This window comes from Pinus tabuliformis, chromosome 8 (genome assembly GCF_031772625.1).
Source record: "Pinus tabuliformis cultivar Carrire ecotype Pingquan chromosome 8, CPIR1, whole genome shotgun sequence".
NCBI lineage: Eukaryota > Viridiplantae > Streptophyta > Pinopsida > Pinales > Pinaceae > Pinus > Pinus tabuliformis.
The window spans coordinates 1,407,262,890-1,407,278,564 of record NC_142294.1 but is presented as its reverse complement, the minus strand read 5'-3'; the positions used below and the strand labels follow the sequence as shown (position 1 = coordinate 1,407,278,564).

Here is a 15,675-nt window from a genome sequence, read left to right as displayed (position 1 = left end):
TCTAGATTTAAATGGGATGGCAAGACTGGTGAGGAGCTAAGGAGGGCAAACAATAACTTTGAATCCTCCTTAAACAGAAGAAAACATTGAATTGAACAAACTTAAAAGCAGAGCATGGCAGGCATGAATTCTTACTTTAACACTTCATTTGTTCAATTAGAAATGATCATGAAGTGAAATGGAACATAACAGATCACATATGAAACAGAGGAAAAACTTATGCTAAATTAACATACCACATGAATCTCAGAAGTCAGAGCTGTGAAATTTTCATTAAAAATCCCTCTGTCAAAGACTGTACAATGGAGCTCAGTTCTCCTCCAGCACTCAGCACTCAGAAACTCTCCCTCCCCTTCCTCTCTTTTACAAAAAATTATTTTTATAAACTATTCTAAAACAAAAACAACAGATCGACCCAACAATCAGGGCGCTGTTTGAACTGCAATTACAACAATAGAAAAGAGCGTTTTCATCTGTTCTAAAACAGAACCGTGTCCCTAAAAATCCTCTGATCATTGGCTAATTAAAAGATAAATACTGGAGCGCAGATCTCCACAGGATCAGAACTGAAGACATTAGTAAAGGATCGGTTGCTATATTTGGACCCATTACTTCAGTGACAAGCTGTCCATTGCTTGTATGCAGAGCGATGCCAACCAATCAATTGGATGCAGAGCGATGCCAACCAATAACTGCAAGGCACTCGGACGGAGCCTTTGGATCCCATTCGGCACGAAAGCAAGCCAAGTGACCATTAAAATCATAGCTATCGACGATCTCATGGCTTGTACAGCGCAAATCACCAAAGATAGAATCCTATACACGTATCCGGTTAGCTTGGCGGGTAGTTATGATTTTACTGCCAGTTGTTGGCGAAAAATAAGCAGAGTTCACAACACGTGGGTGTTTCAACTCTCCCAAGAAGGCCCCAGCTCCTAATTGGCGAATATCCCAAAGACAAGCAAAATGATCATTGCCACAGCTGATCAGCTAGTGAAGGCTTCTTTACAAAACTGAGTTGCTTTTGCTTTGTTTTCTTTTCAAATCCTGTTGCTTTAAATGTTTCATTCGAAGCGAGAACTGAAACTATCCACTCCTCGTAAGCATGTTTCAGCATTTTCTTAGGCCTTTTCAATCCTCTTCTGTGCAATTTTTATGGGAAATCGTAACTTCACCTGAGATTTAATAAATCAACCGGGATAGAGAATTACTCAGCAGCATTGTGTGAGCTCATTACCTATTCTGCATCATCAGCCTTCATCTGGTTCTGTTTTGAACACATAAAATAATGGTGCTACGACTTAATTCATTCCTTGCACACATCTAATCCCCGGGTTCAGCTTTGCGAAAATAAGATTGCGCTTCAATGCTTCCTGATCTCCAATTGCAAATGTACAATCTCCAGAAAAAAATGCGTATCTGGCTGTGTACGTTTTACATCACGCTCAATCTGTTCGATTGTCTCTGTATCCTGTTTGATTGTCTCTGTATCAATAACAATGGCATAGAACGCAAAACTCGAACATCCAGCAGGGGAAAGTAAGAAATCTCCTGGACCTGCACTTAATCAATATCGCAAAGATCCTTTCCTGCAATGTGAAGCAGCTACAGTCTGCAAGAGAATGCTCCCTAAAGATAAGCGATCAAAAGGAGGAATAATCTTTGCCACGGACGCAGATCTCAGAAACCGGTCCAGGTGTGGGTCCAATTCATAGAGATAACCATTAATTATCATAGCAGTGTCAAACACACCATGCCCTCGTGCGCATTTCATCAACAAGTTCATATAGGTGTTGAATAGGTAGTGATAAATCATATTTGTAAACAACACCTGCTCTCCCTAGTGCCTCTGTAATACCCTCACGTATTCGCCAAAATGCAGCAATCTGATTGTAGTCTTGTGCCACACTACCATCAACAATGAGACTATTTTCAAGACAACTCTCCAGAAAGGCATCTAACTTTGCTTTGTCATGCAACTGGTTGCTACCAGTAGTCTCAATCAAAACATAGAATTTCTCCTTTGAAGAAGGTAAAGGGTTCCTGACACCTTCCAAGTGATTCAAAGCCATGTCCAAAGAAGCAAGATCCAAAAATTCGAATGCTGAGATAATCTCTCCCAATTTCCTTTTAGCTTCAGAGAGAAGTCTCTTGCAGCTCACGTAATCTCCACATGCAAGAAAGGCAAGATTTATTGATGAAAGCCTTGGTGGTACAAGAATTGAAACCTTTGTGACTATGCCAAGGGTGACTTCACTTCCAATGAATAACTGCTTCAAATCATATCCCGTATTGTCTTTTCTCAAGGTTCCAAGCATATCAACCACAGTGCCATTTGCAAGAACAACTTCAAGCCCTAGAACATTTCCACGAAGAGACCCATATCGAAAAAGACGTATGCCCCCTGCATTTGTGGAAATATTTCCACCAATTTGACAGCTACCTTTTGCACCAAGGTCAATGGGCATCATATACCCCTGATCAGCTAAGAATGTGTCAAGATTCTCCAGGACGCAACCAGCTTCACAAACCAAGATGCCACTAACCTTATCACAGGAAATTATGTTGTTCATCAACCCCAGATTAACAATCACCTCATCAAAAACAGGGACACTCCCACCCACGAGGCCAGTATTACCACCTTGTGGAACAACTGCTAGACATCTTGAATTACAATATTTTAGGATCTGTGAGACTTCTTCAGTGTTCCTAGGACGAAGTAGGAGTTGGCTTGAACCCTTATATTTCCTCATCCAATCATGATTTGCCGTAGCCAATTCATCTTTATCCTGAATGACATTTTTCTCTCCAAGTATATTTTGAAAATGAAGAATATCTCTAGCTTCTATCATAGAAAAGGAAGGATTTCTCTGTATTTTCGTAGCTGCAGTTCCATAAGATCTTGTCTGGGAATCATATAAACTTTCTAGCTCTGGAAGTGGAGGAAAATGAGAAAACCAAAAAGACTTGCATGCCGATTGAAAGGTCTGTCGTTTATTCATAAGCCTCATGCTGAACTTAGGGACTTTTTTTTCTATCAGTTCCCAATTGAGGTAAAACTTCCAAACATAAATTGTCTTCCGATCTATATAACTTGGAGCACATAAACGAAGCATATTCAAGATGGTGCTGACTTGCCGCCAGATGAACAATCGGAGAAGATGTTGGCAGTAATTTTGCTGCTCGGAGTTCTGGGCACTTTGCTTTGTCAAAGCCTATTACTTCTCCCCAACAAAAGTATTCATAAATATCAGCATCACCAGCTGAAGCAAAACGAGCAGCAACTAGAGGACGAGGTGGTGAGGATATCCGCCCAACTGACCCAACAGGCAACATCAATTTTCCAGAAGAATTCTCTTTCCCACGCGACCCCTCTCTAACTTCATCCAACACACTTGGAGATTTTGGTTGCTCATTCAAGGCAGCCTCTGCTACATGAAAAACTGGATTTTGATTTACTTTAGATTCGTCATCTTTGCTTGAAGTAGACTGATCTTGGAAAGATTCAAAGCTTGTCGTGTACGAGTAATGGATGAAGGAGCGGAAGGCATTGTTGATTTGATTATTAAATTGCCAGACTTTGATTGCTGATGATGCTTTGAATTGTGCTTGTGCAGGGATAGGAGCTTGAAGTTGCTGCTGCCTTTTGAAGAGCTGGAGATAAATTACATAATCTAAAACAACACATTAATGATTTCTTCTTCAAAACAGGGTTTTGAAGAAGAATCAATCTCTGACATGAGACGGAGTCTAACAGGTGCATCAGGAGGAATATGCACTCTATGGAAAGCAGGGATATGGGAGGTGGTTCACCAACTGAAAGAGCAACACTAGATTAAAACAGAGCAAAAAAAATATCAAAAGATCATTATTGCATCATAAATGTCTATGCTCCAAATCATTACAGAGACAAGGAAGTATGTTGGAATACTTTAAAAAATTATCTCTTACAGGTACAAAACAACAACATAATAATTGGAGGAGACTTCAATTTAGTTCTGAATGCAGAGGAGAAGTTTGGAGGGAATTTTCATGCTGATCCTTCAAGGGAAACTATAGAAACCATTATGGACTCCTTTAATCTTATGGACTTGCCTCCAAACAATGGAAAGTACACATGGAGTAACAAAAGGCTGGGGAAAAATAACATCAAGGAAAGGCTTGATAGAATCTTAGTTCAGGACAAAATAGTCACCAACTTCAGTGATATTAAATCAAGGATTATACACAACACAGCCTCGGATCACAATCCTGTGGTGATCACTCTTGGGAACATGGGGAACCTAGGCCCATCACCCTTTCGATATAGCCCAATATGGAACGATAGAGAGGATGCAAAAAAGATAATAGTTGATGTGTGGAAAAATCAGATAATAGGTTCACCAAGCTATGTATGGGAGTCCAAACTAAAAGCTCTTAGAAAGGAATTGAAAAATTGGGCAAAGAACAATAAAAAAGAAACTCAAAAAAGGAAGGCAGAGATAATAATAAAAAATGGAGAAAGTAAAAGAGGTAAAAGAACAAAAAGAAGAAACTAAGGAAATCCAACTTCAAGAAAAGCAAATATATTGGGAAATGTACAGAGAAAATAGAGTTGAAGAAGAGGAGTGGAGACTAAAATCACGTAGTCTCTGGCTGAAGGTTGGTGACAAAAACACAACATTCTTTCATAATACTACAAGGATGAGGAGAATAAAAAATCAAATCGATAGCATAAAAGACAATGAAGGAAAATAAATCAAAGGTCAAGAGGAGATAAAGAAGGAAGCACACAACTATTTTAAAAATCTTTTATCAGCTACAACAGCAAATCCCGATTATGAAGCTTTTATACAACACATTCCCAAAAAAATCAGTGAAGAATAGAAAACTCACCAAAGAATTCGAAGAAAAGGAGATTTATTCAGCTGTGTGGGATCTCCATCTGGACAAGGCTCCAAGTCCAGATGGATTTACCATCGCTTTCTATTGAAATAACTGGAATATAATAAAAAAATATCTGATCAGAATGATAAGAAATGCATTTAGGAAGAATAAGGTAGGAGGATTTACAAATTCTTCCTATCTAGCACTAGTACCAAAAGAGGCAAGGGAATCAACATTCAACAAATTCATGCCTATCTCTTTGTGCAATTCTTCCTATAAAATCATCACAAAGATAATAGCAAACAGAATAAAATCTATCCTCCCAGATATAATCTTAGAAAATCAAGGAGGATTTGTTCCCAGTAGGCAAATTCTTGATAACATTATGATAGTACAAGAAGCATTGCACACTAGCTTACTGAAGAAGGAACAAGGCATGATATTAAAGCTAGATATGGCAAATGCATTTGACAGGGTTAACCTCACCTTCCTTTTTTATGTTCTTAAGAAATTTGGATTCTCTACAGGGATAATTGACATAATCAAAGCTTGTATAGTAGGTCCATGGATCGCTCCTCTGATCAATGGAAGACCAAGTGAGTTTTTCCAAAGCTCAAGGGGTCTTAGACAAGGTTGTCCTCTCTCACCCTTTCTATATATTATCATGGTTGATTCTTTGAGTAGAAATCTTGAGAAATGCAAGTGAGATCGATTATTAACTGGTCTCACAATCTCCCCAGAAGTGAAAAGCATCAACCATTCATTATTTGCATATGACACTCTAGTGATGGGAGGTGCCTCCTGCATTGAATATAGAAGGATAAAAAAAGTGCTCAATAGATTTTTGGAAGCCTCAGGAGGTCTTCTAAATAACAAAAAATGCAAAATTTATGGGTGGAATTCCCCATCTCACTCTCTACAAAAAATATCTCAAATTCTAGACATCCCCTTTCAAGAAAGATGGAGTCATTTCCACTACCTCGGCCTTCCAATATCTAAAGAAAACTTGAAGGCAGAACTTTGGAATAAATATATAGAGAAAATGAAAAAAATGTTCAAAACTGGGGCATGAACTAGCTCAACTTAGCAGGAAGAGTGATACTAATCAAGTCCATGCTTACAGCTCTACCAATATATCAGTTTGCAGTTATCTTAGCACCAGCAAGTATCCATAAGCAAATAGAGTTAGTAATAAGGGGATTCCTCTGGCAAGGAGGAAAAATTGACACAAAAAAGTTAAGTCTAGTTAAATGGGACCAAGTAACACAACCTTATGAGAAAGGAGGACTGGCAATAAGACTCCCAGGCCTCCTGAACTTGGCACTTGGAGCTAAAATAACTTGGAGGTTCATCACAGGAGAGGACAATTGGTGGAAGAAAGTATTGGAAGCCAAATATATGAATCATGATAGAACTCTCCTTCTAGAAGAAGGCTTCCCAATAAGGCCCTGCTCTCAAGTATGGAGCCTAATCAAAAAATATCTTCCCCTCATCAAGGAAAACTCCTCTAAGATCCCTGGGAATGGCAAGAGCATCAAAATTTGGAATGATAGCATTATGGGAAACCCTCCCCTAGCCAACCAAGCAAACCTTCAAAATTTAAGAGGATGGATGAAAGTAAATGGAATCAGCACATTAAAAGATATCTCTCAATATCTTGATGTGGATTAGGCAGAATCGAGGATCAATAATCTTCCCCAAAACCTTAAAACTCAATGGAATTCCTTATTAACTCTACTCAAGGGAGCTACTCCTATAAGCCATGATATCAAAGATTCTTTCAAATGGGATCCGAATGGTGGAGATTACACAGTAAAGTCTGGTTACATTACCATACAATCTCAACAAGTAATACAAGAATGGGATTATTGGAGGAATGTGTGGAAAACTGAAAGTCTGCCAAAAATTAGAATATTCATCTGGGCCCTCCTTAAAGGTAAAATTTCAACAGCTAGCAATCTTAAAAAAAAAGATTTGCAGGCCCATCTAGATGCCCAATGTGTCTCTCAAGTGAAGAAAGCATTCAACATCTTTTTCTAGATTGTGCCTTTGCACAAGAATGTTGGCACCTTCTAGCAAGTCCCTTGGAGGTCAATATGCAGCTATCACAGCCTTTCAATGAATTTTTATCTTCCTGGAACAAGAATTATCCATACTCTTTAAAAAAAAGGAAACAATAAAAAGGTATTGGAATAGCCTTCCCTCCTTCTTGTGTTGGCAACTATGGTTGGCTAGAAATCAACAAATTTTCACTCCAAGTATTAGCAATGTATTGGCAAGGAAATGGAGTCTGACAATAGAATTCTTATCATCAAAAGGAGTAAAATCTATTGATACCAACCAAATCCAACAAGAGGAGCGAGATTGGATTGATTTTTCTCTGAGCAGGCACAAAAGACCATCCATCATCAAACCAATTCATAACAAACAGAATTGGAAGATCAGATTAAAAAGTGAGGAATTCATCCCTTGGATGAAAAAGCTAAATAGACCATGCCTTCTATTTGATGGTTCATCCAAGGCAAACCTGGGCAAATCCATAGCTGTAGGCTTCCTATTTGACCTAGGTGGAATCAATCCAACTACATATGAATGGGGTCTAGAGGAAATGTCAAATAATAGAGTAGAAGCTTATGGATTGCTATTAGGAACAATGATATTAGGACAAAGAAATATGCAGAACCTAGTAATCCTGGGTGAATCAACCATCATTATCCAAGCAATGGTTGAAAGAAGTACTCCTACAAACAAGGCTCTGAGTCAAATCACTAAAAGGATAAGGAAAAATTTGGTGAATATGGGAAAGGTCTCATTTAAACATATACTGAGAGAAAACAATGGAATAACAGACAATCAGGTCAATCTTGCAGTATCTCGTTCTCTTGGAGGGTCACAAATATCGAATGAGATTGCACAAATATCAATTCCATAAGTGCCCCTGCAGTAAAATGCAACCAATGTCTTGTCGGCCTTGGGAGTGGTGGTTGACAAAAATATCATCTATGCAATATTCTCTGAATTCAAATCTCAAGAAAATCTTCATCAACATCCATCTCTATCATATTTCGCTTCCCAAGCAACATGTGGATGCTCATGACTCCTGTGAACCCTCAAGGGTCACCCTCTCGATCCTCTTAGTCACTCCTCTATTTAATCAACCTCTCTCATCACCTATCCCCAACACTGGATGCAATATTCTCCTCTTTGGCAGCGCAGTGTTCACTCCTCACCATGTTATATGGTCTCTACTTCTTCTGGATGTTTTAAGTCCTCTCTTCTCTCTATTCTTTGGCCTTTCGAGCTACCTTCTGCTCAGATCAAGGTTCTTACTACTACAATGCGAGCCTTTTCTTCTGAGTCATCTCTGTTTTCGGGTTTACAATAACAGTTTGAACTTCTCATTAACAACCAAAGGCCTATTGCACATTTTTTTGTTCTCTGTGCTTTCCTTCCATCCCCACAGACCCTCTGGCATCTTCCCTCTTTTGCAATGCCTTTCTTCCAGGGGTCATCTTATTTACGGTTACTTAACATCTTTCTCCTTGTTGTTGCTTGTCATTATACTCCTTATTGTTGCTTGCCATTTGTACTTGTTGTTGCTTATTTTCGTACTCCTTCTTTGGAGTGTTTGCATAGCTCCTAGATTAGTCATGGAAATGAACCCATTGGACAAAGCATCGCAGAACAAAAAATGTGTTGTATGTGGGGCTAATAAATTTATTATTAACCATCTCAAAGAGACAATCAAGGATTACATGATCCAATCAAAGTCCGAGAACTCTTTTCTTGAGAAGCAATTGAATGACCAGAACACATAAATGGTTGCCCTCAAAGATAAATGCAAGCACATGGAGGAATCTATCAATTACCTCAAGGGATTAATCTTCAACCAGACAGGAGAAAATTCCAATTATCAAAGTATCAGGATTCGCTCTCAACATGAACCTTCAGTTAATCAGTATTAGAATTTTTAAGAACAAGCCTTCCTTCAGTTCTATGTCACAATTTCCAAAAGTTTTATATGCACTGTAAATGTAAATATATGTTAAATCAGTTTGTTCGAATATATAAGAAAAATGTATTAGGAAATCCAAGAAACAATGGAGGTGAGGCATGGAATCCAAGGACTGTGCTCCCTTTCCTTTCTCTTGTTTAATGCCTACCTACAGAAGGATTTTTTGTAGTGGGATCTAGCTCCTTCTTGTTTTTTTTTTTTTGGAATAGAAATATTAGTAACCGATCTTGTTAAAAAATAATAATAATAATAATAATTGATTAGGTACTAAATATATTATGATATTCTATTGTGTGAAAAAAATAACTAATGATGACCCTTGATAAATGTGTTTGACAACATATCATGCCATTGGAAATTAGGGGGGATCCATGTCTTATTGTTAACTTGAGGAATTCCATAAGTTGATTATTAGCATTTGCAACGTATGTGGTATGGATTGTTCATGTGTGAGAAACATAGAGACATTGTATTGCATTTTAATGTTTGCCTAAGGTTCATACAAATTTAGTATTCTTATATTAGGTGGGTGACACCCAAGTAGATCCATGAATGCGAAGTGCCAAAATGGAAGAAGGAAATTGCAGAAATTGTATGGGTATTTGAGAAAGAGACCCCTACAAGTTTCATGGACCTACAAGTCCATTTACTTATACACCTATCCAATGTATCAATGAGGTGGATGTTTTTCTTTGAGAGGTATATGAAAACTCTAAAAATATATGTTTGAGAAAAGGCACATCCAGAGGGTTGCATGGTTGAAGGGCATGTATTGAATGAAGCATTTTTTTCCTATGTGAATTCCTTGGTAAGGATTTCAAAGATAGGCCACGCTTCTAGGATGAAGAACGAGCATTAGATATTATTGATGGAGAAAAATCACAATTTAATGGTGTTCAGGTAGAAATTAGTAAGTAAACTCATGATCATTGTGGCTATTTTTATTGCAATCATTAATTTACTCTGTAATTTATTTGTCAAATTAACAGCATGGCCTTTGGAGTTTGAAATAAGCATGTTCGCATGTAATAGTTGTAGACGAAAGTGCTATACTCTACAATTTCATTTTGTACCACGTGGAATTTATGAACAAATTGATTGATTTGCATGATAAAAAGAGAGAAGAAGTGTTGGAAGAAAGGAGACAATTTAAGAGATCGATCCCAATGAATACCCCCTTTCCTATTGACCTGTAAGGGGAATGGGGCAAAGATTGCACACTAAAATGGGTTACTGAACAAATTCAAAATCAAACAGAAGATCCAGTTATAGATTCAAACATAACAGAAGATGAAATCAACGTGTCTAGAGGATGTGAAAGAAAGGTACAGTTGTTATTTTACAAAATGTTGTTTTCTTACAGTTTTTACACTAATAACTATTTTAATATTCATCATTATATTTGTTTTAACCTAAATAAATGGTCTTTCACAAGCAAGGAAATATCCAACAATGTGGGCATATAGTTGACATTATCATGTAGAATATGTAGATGTAAAGAGGCTATCCTTCGATTGTGGCATCATGGTTGAGTTCAAGCAATCCATTCGATCAAGCTCAAAAGATAAGAATATTATTGAAGGGAATCTACAATATGTTGGGAAAATACAAGAAATTATTAAGTTGGATTACAACGCTTTTAAATGTTGTATTTTTAAGTGTAGATGGTATCAAGCTTTTGAGAGGAAACAAAGACATGATACCCATAATGGATTGTTTTCTATAGATTCCTCAAAGTTCTTACTGGAGGATAAGGAGCCTTATGTTTTACCAATTCATTGTGACCAAGTATTTCTTTAACTCAAAGAAGAAGCAATAGTGATCAATAATCTATTAATACATTGTTTATTGTGAATATACACATGTGCTTATTAATCAATAAAAATTCTTATAACATATGTCTAATATATGTATGTACTCGTTCATGCGCAGGTATTTTGCTATGAGGATATTCTGGACCCGAAAGGGATATTTGTCATACATTATGATCCAAGATTAAGGCATGTATTGGATGATGCATTAGTGGATACTAAGCAAAACAATGATGGCCAAAAAAATGAGAGAGAGGGGCAGGGAAAATTTTAAAGATGGAAATTTATCTTAAAGTATAAAAATGTTGGTGAATCTTACTAGTCCCTAATATGCAAATTGTAAAATATTTGGTGGTATTTTTATTAAAGTATTCAAATTTCTATAGATTTTATATAGTCTATATAGAATATTGGGGAATTTTAAGGTAAATAATGGTACCCTATAAAATTTGGGCTAATCATTTTTAGGAAAAATGGAAATTGGCGAATCTTTTTTTGGAGAAAACATAGGAAATTAGCCCATATGTAAAATTTAGCCCATGAAATTTTCCTTAGAGAGGGATTAGAGAACATTGAAGAAACTTACATCCATGATGATGCTGAATATGGTTATGTTCAGGCACAAGAATACAACAATACATAGTTATATGATGTTATGGAAGACAACAATATGGATGGTATATAAAATGATGATCCAAGTACATCTGGTAATAGTATGGATGGTCTACAATCAGATTTCAATGATGATAATATAAACTACTTGAAAGATCATATGAACATTATTAGTGATACACTGGATGACATTATTGCAGGCAATGATCTTAATGACCAAGACTTCTAAATTTTCAGAATTATTTGTAATCCATGTTTAAAAAATGATGATTCTTATGGCCTAAACATTGAAATGCTTCAGTATTATTTGTGTTAATAAAAATTACCAATTGAAACATCATTAAAGTGTTCAAGATATGGTATGAATTGTTGGCAGAAAAAATTAGGGTTACTTGAATGCATCTTCCATTCATTTTGTATCAACGTATGTTCGTGAACACATAAAAGCTAATAAAATATTATTGCACGTATCTCACAATGATTTGAATAAGCAATTTTTTAAATTTCATTATTTTTATATTGTTTGCATTTTAATGTTGGTCGACCCACTCTTAGATTTAATTACCGATTCAGGTAGGCTTTAATTTTTACAAGACTGTCACGCAAAGTCTATGCTAAGGCAAATGATGACTAGTATAAAATAATCTCAACCCAAAATTGTTGCACACACACACAACAATCAACAGAGTTGTTACACACTCCACACAAATTCAACGCGAAGAAATACTGCAGAATAAGCTACTATGTCATTCAACGACTCTCACAGCATTCATGAAAACCATCACTCGTTCAATTTGTAGACATAAAAGTAAATGCAATCCAAACTGTAACAACAAAGCAAATAATTCACTACCACACTCAACTAAGGGACCGGTCCAAGACTTAAGTTGTCACACAATCTAAAATTTACAGCAATTAATTAAATTACACACATAATTAACTATAATAGCAACAATAACAACAATCACATAACTAAGAAATATTTCTGCAATCTGTCATTCAACCACCCTCACATCACTACTAAAAACCATCACTCATTCAATCTGCACACATAAAAGGAAGTGCAATCCAAATAGTAATAGAAAATCAAATAATTCACTGCCATACTCAACTAAGGGACCGGTCCAAGACTTAAGGTGTCACACCATCCAAAGCTTACTGAAATTAATTAAATTACACACATGATTAACTGCAACAACAATCACATAGCTCAGAAATATTTATGCCATTAAGTATTCCACTCTAACTAACTAGTGATCCCATCTAAGAAGGGGGGCCCTTCCTCCTTAGTAGGGGTTGGTGCACTAAAAAGCACACAAACTACCCAGAGGAAATTATTGAACCACAAATTTGAGATTTGCATTAATAAAAGTATTAGGATTACCAAGCTCTGGTGTTTCCCATTTCCAATCTTATTCTCCAATTCTTTGCTCTAGCCCTCGCTGGAAAACAACCTTCTCTTTTATAGATCTTAATTACAATGAGAAGATAATTGTGATAATATTTCAATTCTCATGTGATCTTAAAATAAAATGATATCTTAACAATTACACAACAATTTCCACAGAAGGGGTAAAACTATAACAATTTCCTTTAATTACGAATAGAGTTACAAAAGATCTCAACCAAATGATTTGGATGCTCCACAAATATCTCCAAGTAATGAGTTATTTATTTTGACTTTATCGCACTCCTAGATTCAGAGTGATTAGAAAAAGGTAGCATGTGCTTAAGCAATTGTCTCTGTAATAGTAACAACTCCCGAAACCTTAATTAATCCAAAACGGTAAAGGAACTGAAATATAATCCTGGAACAACAAGCTTCGATAGACCATCCAAACCTGAAACAACCCAAAAATTAGTTTTATGATAAAAGCATCCTAAGACAATAGTTCTAATGTCAAATTATAAGTATAATTGGACTAAGAAAGCAACAAGTGAACAAGGACATACTTAGGTGAATAAGGATTGTTACAATAATAACATATGGTATTGTTGATAGGTTATATAATTGACCCAAAATTAATGAAATAGTACTAGTAGATAACCACAATTGTATTGATGGCGTCTAGGGTTGCAGGGATCTGTGTCAGGCTGCCTCGAGGGGCCGTCCTAGGTGTCTGCATGGATCGCGTGATAGCTCCCCTGACAGCAAAGGACGATACGCGGTAGGAAAATGGAGGGGGGTAAACTACATCAAAGTATCTGCTGGATGACTCACTTTCTCGCTAGGAAGAAGAAGTCGAATGGAAGCTTAGGCGATCTAGGAAGTTGGTAGCACGCGCCTGGAGCAAGAGGTAACAACTGCGGAGGTTTTTTTTCATACTAGTCTACATTCTTCTACTAGCTAGTGGCGATGGTCAGCCTAAGGGACTGTGTGATTTGAAACCAGAACCAAAGGATATTCTATCTATATGGGGGTTGGAGCCAACTCAGCAAAACCTAGATAAGGTCAGGCCTCCACATCAGTCGCCAGTTGGAAAGAAGGGTGTTACAGGGTTTGAATGGAGTTTAGGGGATGGTTTTTTCTTTACAGTTTCAGGGAAGCTAAACAATGCATCAGAGGGGTTTAGAAGCCCTAATAGTGGTTTGCGGGAGGTTTTCAAGTCTGCAACGATTTTTTGGTTCTAGGTAACAAAGGTTTGGTGGGGAGTCAGGTCGCTTCGACGGTCTTTGGACACTCTGAACCCATTTACCTCTCGCGAGGGCTAGAAGACATAGCTTGAACTAGTGGTTTATAGGGGAATGAAGGACTAAGATCGTTCTTGGTATCGAGAAATTTGGCTAAGGAAGGGAGTTCAAATCAAAGGATTGAGAGAGTGGTGACATGGAATTTAGTCCCTCGAAAATGAGAGGAGGAGGCCTAAATCACATCAAAAACTCCATCTCCATCAGGGGATGTACATTGGGCCATTGGTGGTGAGTGGAAGTTGGTGGAGAGTCATGAATATCCATGGAAATCAAGGGAGGGAAGTGGCGGTGACTGCGTACAAGACAAACAGGGCAATGGGCCTAGGGAAAAATGAGAGTCTGGCCTCTTGGCGATGGTAGGGAGGGGCATAGCTCAAAGATCCAAAGAAGGAGGAGTATCAACAGATTTAGGCGAATTATTCTTCCATTCGGTACCGATAGAGGAGAGATTAGATAGGATTTTTGAAGATCTGGAATATGTGGGGGAAGAGCAGGAAAACTCATCATCGTGGGAGGGAAGAAATGGCCAAACCATAGGAGCAAAGAGAAAAATGGGCAAGTAATAAGGAAAAAGACGGAATGTCCCAACCTGGTTCTTGGAGTTGATATTCAATTGGACAAGGCCATGGAAGCCTCAAAGTTGGTCTTAGTTGGGAGATCCAAAGGAAGATGTTATTCTGCTCAATATAAACTTGAATGGATCGACAAGGAATGGAAAGGATCACTGGAGGCCTAGGTAGAATTAATTATATTAGCAAGAGACTAGTTCATGGTTCACTTCAACAAAGGTGAGATGCTTGAATGGGTGCTCGAGCGAAATTGGTGTTTCAGGATTTCTCCCATATTTTTCAAAAAATGGACGCCATTATTTGATGCGCAAAGGGAGAAACTGGAGGAGATTCTAGTCTAGGTATGGCTCCCGACACTGCCTCCTCATTTATGGACAAAGGATGTATTCAAGGCCATTGGGAATGAGCTAGGAACATTCTTGGAAGAAGACATGACATTTTTGGAAACAAAGAACATAATTGTGGCTCGCTTACTGGTAAAATTGAACCCAAGGGAGGGTTTAGCGGAAAAAATCAACCTCCAGCTCCAGGGGTATACACATTCTCATATAATTGATTATGAAGAATTTTCTTTTCGATGCCACCATTGTCATAAACATGGTAATATGGCAAGGGATTTTCCATTTGGGTTTTATCGGAGAAGGCCCCATAAGGGAAATTCGAGGACTGGTGAGCAGGAGGTAGTGGAGGGGGAGGGAGTAGGACAAGCAGTGATTGAGGGTGTTCAAAGGAATCCTAATCCAACTGAAATGGAGATTGAGGAAGCGCTGCCAAGTCTTCACGAGAATCAAGATAGGTCAGGAAGTGAGTGACATCAAGAAGCTCTAAATGGTGTGATACATACCGAACTAGCGTCTCAATCAGTCAATATTACTTTACCCTCCATTACCTCTGAATCTCAATCATTGTTTTCTTTTTATGATGTTGTATCATGTCTTGGTCCCTCAAGGCCTCTATGAATTCCAAGTGTGAAATCTCCAATTCTCTGAATAACATCAATACTTCAATTTGTGTCCTTAGCCTAGAGGTACCCTCCTCCTCTGTGTTGCCCATTTAACTACATTTGCCCTCATTTTCGGTGGGACCCCACTATAACCTTCAGCCAAGGGAC

At 37.6% G+C, this 15,675-nt stretch overlaps 1 pseudogene; it reads right to left on the bottom strand.

The window, feature by feature from the left end:
- Positions 1-1,363: 1,363 nt before the first annotated feature.
- LOC149240829 (D-2-hydroxyglutarate dehydrogenase, mitochondrial pseudogene) lies at positions 1,364-3,336 on the bottom strand (annotated as a pseudogene).
- Positions 3,337-15,675: the final 12,339 nt, after the last annotated feature.